We start from the raw sequence: 6,000 nt of genomic DNA, 5'->3' as shown, positions 1-6,000 counted from the left end.
TCTGATCTTCCGGCTGACTTCTCAGTGGGGGGCGCCAGTTAGGCGGAGGATTTTGAGACGTCTGTGATGCGTCGCTCTGCGACGCTCGTGAGTGATGTTGTTGCAGATCTGGCGGATTGCTCGGCTCTGCTTCGCTGTCCTGTGCTGGTGCCCGGAGAGCTGATGGTGGCTCTCTGGACGTCGTCGTAACGTTTACGCTGCGATTGAGACCCCTGGGAACCTCGAGAGATGCCTCTTGGGGATTATTCTCCGTGGAGGTACGCCAATCACCTTGGTTCGGTAACCGCTGTTTCTCGGACGTACCTTGACGATTCATCTTGCGTTGAGGGTCGCTTTGATTGTCGCCGTCCAATGTAGTCCTTCCGATCTGCTGTTCCTCTGTCAACCTCTCTATCAGAACTTTCTTCATGTCTCTAAGGAATCGGAGGGAGTTCCTGAGGTCTTTTTCGATTCGGCTTGCTTCCAGAAGCAGCTCCATGCTCAGGCTTTCCTCGCAGAGGTTGTCGATGGCGGGTATTGTTCCTAGCCATTGATCAAGCAGCGAAGTCAGCGTGTCCCGCAAGTCGTCTATAACTGAGACAGCGTGACGCTTGTCGTCGTCATTCGTCGGGCATATTTCAACTTCATTCGTGAAGACCGTAATCCTGGCTCGCAGCGTATTCAAAGGCTTCTCGAGCTTCTTGATCTCCTGGAGCGCTTCCGGTGATGTTGCTTCCACCGAGCCGCAAGCGTTTCCGATCTTTATCGTTTTGCTCAACGGATTCGAGACTGAATTCTGTGTTCTCGATACGGAGTCGCGCGCCGCTCGCGGTGTGCTCGAACTTTGTGGAGCTGTTGGCATTGCAGTAGCCCGCTGATCGCTGTTGCGGGTCGAAGCGGAGGTCTGCGTCTGGGGTCCTCGGGGGGAAGCTTCCTCGAATGTGTCAACGTTTAGCGACTCTGAGAATTGACGGTCGAGGGATTTCGTATCCTCCTCTGATGAGTTTGGTTGCACACAATGTCTCTTAGGTATTGGTGTGATGACGTCCGATGGAGTCTCTTCTGGGATCGGTGTAGTCGGAATCGGAGGGCTTTGAGTCACGCCCCGGCGTTCCTGCTGATTGCTTATATCTTCCTGTAGTTCGAGATTTTGGTCATCATCGGAATTCGACGATTTTCGGAAATGGTCGTCGTTATCGCTGCGACTCATATTTATTGTCGTGGGTCACAGGATGGGGATACCTCGATGTGAGATTCAGGGTACCGTTGCGGTTGATGCGAGGCTGTGAAACCGACTTTTTAATTGTTCACTGGAGCTGAAGTGGGACTTCAGACTGAGTACTGACACGGGGTGTCCAGCACTCGGGGTGCGCTAGGATTGCAAGTTCTAGGCACGTTGATGTTCAAGGCCCGGCCGATGCACGAGGTCACCGTAGGCCTGACTGAGGCCTGAATTCCTGCAGGAATGGTATGGAGAAGATCGCGAAGGGTCGCGATTTCGAACTTTGGCCGAAGATGTTCTTCGGGCTGGGAACTTGTATTACTTCTGACACCAGATATCACGAACGGACGTAGAAACAGAACGAAATTAGCTAGTTTTCGCTTGAACGTAGCCCGAGCGTGCGCTGTAAGTTGACGATACGTGTGTGGTATCGCTGGCTATCAACAACTGGATCTCTCTCCCGAGGGAGAGTGCTCCAAAGAGACCAGCAGTACGTCTGGGTAGACTGCGCGGTGCCGTCGCTCGAGCTAGCGATTTATTGACATATCTCGACTTAGGACTCCCCGGAGTCCGCGAGGTATCGAATAAACAGGATCCAATGATGGTCTGAAAGAAGCTGCGCTCAACCTAGCTCGGCTGTGGTGTGCATGGAAGTGTGTGAGTGTGCTTGTCCACTAAACGGATAACACAACGAAGTGTCCGTTTGTGACATATATTGTTTCGAAGGCCGACTTTCCTGTCGCCTCGCAAGTATTCGTCATATTTAAGAGATAGACGGCACATTGGCACGCTTCTGCCCAGAGAGTATGGTTCAATTGAGCTGCAATGAGCATTGTTCTCGCAAGTTTCGTGATCGTTTGATTATTTCTCTCGGCTATTCCGTTTTGTTGTACTTGTTCTTGGATACTCACAATGAGTTCTGCTCCTATTCTGTTGAGCTCTTTCTTAACTTTGGAGTTGATGAATTCTCGACCTCCATCGCACATTAGTGCCTTGATTTTTCTGCCCGTTTGATTTTCGAACCATTGAATGTATTGAATGATATATTGCGGAGCTTCATCCTTCGACTTGAGGAGATACAGCTTATTGAAGCGAGAGTATTGATCGTAGAGATTCATGAAATATTTTGATCCGCCGAGAGATGGCTTCATCGGGCCACACAAATCCGTGTGAATTATTTGCCCTGGCACTTGAGGCCTTGTCATTGAAGGTTTCAGATGATACGATGCTCTATTGAGCTTGCCTTGAATACATGATTCACATTGGGTATTATCGTTCTTGAATTTTAATCCCTGTTTCATCAGTGTGTGTCTCTTTGTTTGTTGATGTGTCCGAAAACTTCATGTGCTTCTTGAAGAGTTTGGGTTTTTCGCAAGGATAGAAGTGTTAGCTCCTGAGGCTATTTTGAAGACTTAAAGGGGTGCCGTTGATTATCATGAGTCCATTGTCGATATATGCGGAAAAGGCGTCTAACGAATTTTTGAGAGTGATGCGTGTCTCATTCGCTTTCACGGTCCAGCCGGATCGCAAGAGACAGGTCATCGAAATCAAATTACGACGGAGATTCGGAACGAAGAGGACTTGATCAAGGTCCAAAATGTATCGCTCTCCGAAGGATTCTGTTTCAAGCTTTACGGTGCCAGTCGCGCATGCTCGAAGAATCTGTGAGCCGCCAACTCGTACTTCAAGCGGAGTCTGAAGCATCTCATAGTCTGAGAATGATTCAAGACACCCGCAGAAATGATTCGAGGCTCCCGAGTCGAGGATCCAATGGCTGGATGCGTCTGACGTCGAGATACTGAATGCATCAATCAAGTCCACAATCAAGTCATCAAGTCATCAATCAAGTCGTGATTGATCAGCACGAAGATATACACAGATATGCACAGATGTATAATGATTTTTTTCTCAATTCCAGTCAATTCTAAGAGTTCACATGTCCTCTGTGCTCCACTTGTAGGCTGCTTCTTCGTTAGCAATCTTCTCGTTCTTCATCGCCATCATCTTCGCTTCGAAACCGTTAGAGCGATCCACCCCATCCCAGCGATATCCCGGCCATATATTGTAGCGATTCAGAGGGGGTTGAGGTCCACTGTACCGGGGTCTGCTCGGTCCTGCCTGGGATGACTTCTTCTTCTTCAAGAAGGCAAGCATAGGATCACCATCTCTGGCTACCGCTTTCAATCGTTCTTCCAGATCGGCATCGTCTGCGGCGCGCGCCAGAGGTTTATTGGCTTCCTTCACGATATCCTCCACCAAAGACTGCTTCTGTTGCTGTTGCACGATCCCAGATTTCCACTGGTCGTAGACAGCCTTCCGTCGCGCTTCCTTTTCAGCCTGCTCTCGTTTCGCCGCGGCCTCCTCCTCATTTTTGCCGCTTCGGCGCAACGATAGAACCTGCGGTCCGTCGACGACCTCGCACGCAACTATCTCGCGGTCGACAGCTTCGCGTCTCCGAGGACGCCGTGACATACTGATTGATTGGCTGATAACGTGTCAGAATTTGTGATTCCAAGCTTTTTGTGCCCTAGTCAGGAGCTGGCACTGATCGAGAGTAGAGGTTCCGACCGCACGAGAAGTAGTGATGAAATACACAGGGATTGATGGTAGGATACAGGATAGCGGACAGTGGTTTATTCTTAGTCTACAAGTTCTTATATACGTATTTCTGGAGTAAGGGTTTTAGGAGAGTACCTATGCTTGAGGTTGACCGTATCTATCGAGTTCTGAGATGTGGGGTGCTAATGATTCTAGGAAGCGGATTCGGAGTGCGTATACGAAGCGGGAGGGTACCATCTCAGATGCCCGACTCTCTAATGCCCGACTCTCTGATGCCCGACTCTCTGATGCCCGACTCTCAAATGCCCGACTCTCTAATGCCCGACTCTCTAATGCCCGACTCTCAGATGCCCGACTCTCAGATGCCCGACTCTCTAATGCCCGACTCTCTAATAACGGGCTTTCGGATGCCTGGAAATCGATATAGTTCCTCCCTCTTGCTCAGGGAGAAGCGGTTACTTTATTTTCACAATTCCTCGCTCTGAACCATTTGGTATCCGGGTGTCACATCATGTACCTATCGCAACTAAAGGCTACTTGAGTACGCTTGGAACAAGAAAGCCTACCTGAGTCAATTGTGCAAATTATAGCCCACAGAGTGGACGTATTCGATTAGAGTGATCTCGTTGGATTCATATTGCTGTACAAATTTCATTAGCGTCTTGTTCAGTTTCTCATACTTTTTACGCTTTCTTGGAGGGTCCTGGCCAATTCGTAGGAGCAGCATAGTGGCTCGATCCTTCTCTTCCTGCTGCTGGAGCCTGCATTGCACGTCGAAGCATTCACGTGCGTCAGCACCTATAAAGGCGTCGTGCGCTCGGTGCTTGAGAAGCCACGCATCTGAAAACCGAGCATCAGAGAGTCGGGCATCTGAGAGTCGGGCATCTTAGAGTCGGGCATGTGAGAGTCGGGCATCTTAGAGTCGGGCATCTTAGAGTCGGGCATCTTAGAGTCGGGCATCTGAGAGTCGGGCATCTGAGAGTCGGGCATCTGAGAGTCGGGCATCTGAGAGTCGGGCATCTGATACCCAACCAGTCGGAATACCACATCCCAGAATTACCGAATCCTTCTTCGCGGATTCCCACTTATCGCGGAAGCCTCCGGAACCGATCGACCGCGATAAGCGAGGTCTTACTGTATGCGTAACTCCGGATCCTCGTCTCATCCTGACCCTCGTCTTCTAAGAACCCCGAGTACATCTAATCCCTCGTCCACATCTCCCGCTGGTAAGAAGGATTCGGTAATTCTGGGATGTGGTATTCCGACTTGGAGCTCCAACGCTCTCAGCTAATAGAGGACAATCATTGTTCAAAGAGCTATCCTTTACTTCATGAACAACCAGTCTCTGTGGTAAGCTACTATGTCACAATGCACAATTCTTGAGACTGTACGCTTCATAGACTACATATAAATTAGGGCTCCTTCTATCAGTCCAACTCTATTATTCCCGCCAACTGAGGTGCCGTCTCTACTTTCAGAGCTCGCATCAATCTCTCGGGAACCTCGGGCGGCACCTCTCCGTGCATTCTAACGACTACGCCAGGCATTGCTCGCAGTATGCGCGGCGATTCTTCGTTTCCATAATTTTATTCTCGGGAAAAAAAACGCGATATAGCGAGGTCGCGATGAATGAGGTCGCGATAAGCGAGGTCTTACTGTAGACGAGGATAGATGCTTCTTTGATTAATGAGGGTGAAGTTTCGATTGATGTGGGGTCGAACTGAGACGGGGACTGAGATTCACCATCTTCACTGTCGTTCATTTCAACAATGACCACGAAATGATCCGCGGGATTGAACCCGGGACCTCCGCATTATGGCGGTGCCACCATAGCGCACTGACCACTCGGCCATCGTTCTCACCCTCAAGTTCGATGAGCTCTTCTTTGCTAGCGTAAGAATGAGTCGGCATTTCGGAACCAATACAGTCGGAACCAATCTTCTGCTATATGTCTTGCGCGGTCACTCTTTGCAAGTTCAGGTCGACAAGTATACATGAGAGCGCTTTCTCGCGCAGCTGAAGGTTCCGGCACTCAGGAGTCGATGGGTTCCTTAAAAGCTCGTAATTTCGGTAGGCTTCCAGGAAAGGACCCATGTGTTGATCCCGCCTTTTGAATGCCATCGATGCTCAAAGAAAACTTCGTGATGGGTTCCTAGATGCCTGTTGACGCAGCAACCCGAGAGCTCGTCAAGCAGAGGAAAGTGGGCAATTCTCAGCATCCATACATGGAACACAGTTCC

The 6,000-nt window shown here is 49.9% G+C and overlaps 1 pseudogene; it reads right to left on the bottom strand.

Moving 5' to 3' along the window:
• Positions 1-3,091: 3,091 nt before the first annotated feature.
• On the bottom strand, positions 3,092-3,673 carry LOC100902833 (BUD13 homolog pseudogene; annotated as a pseudogene).
• Between the last annotated feature and the right edge of the window lie 2,327 nt (positions 3,674-6,000).

This window comes from Galendromus occidentalis, unplaced genomic scaffold, assembly GCF_000255335.2.
Source record: "Galendromus occidentalis unplaced genomic scaffold, Mocc_1.1 scf7180000077189, whole genome shotgun sequence".
Taxonomy (NCBI): domain Eukaryota; kingdom Metazoa; phylum Arthropoda; class Arachnida; order Mesostigmata; family Phytoseiidae; genus Galendromus; species Galendromus occidentalis.
Note: the sequence above shows the minus strand (reverse complement) of the source record. Positions and strands in the feature narration are given on the sequence as shown.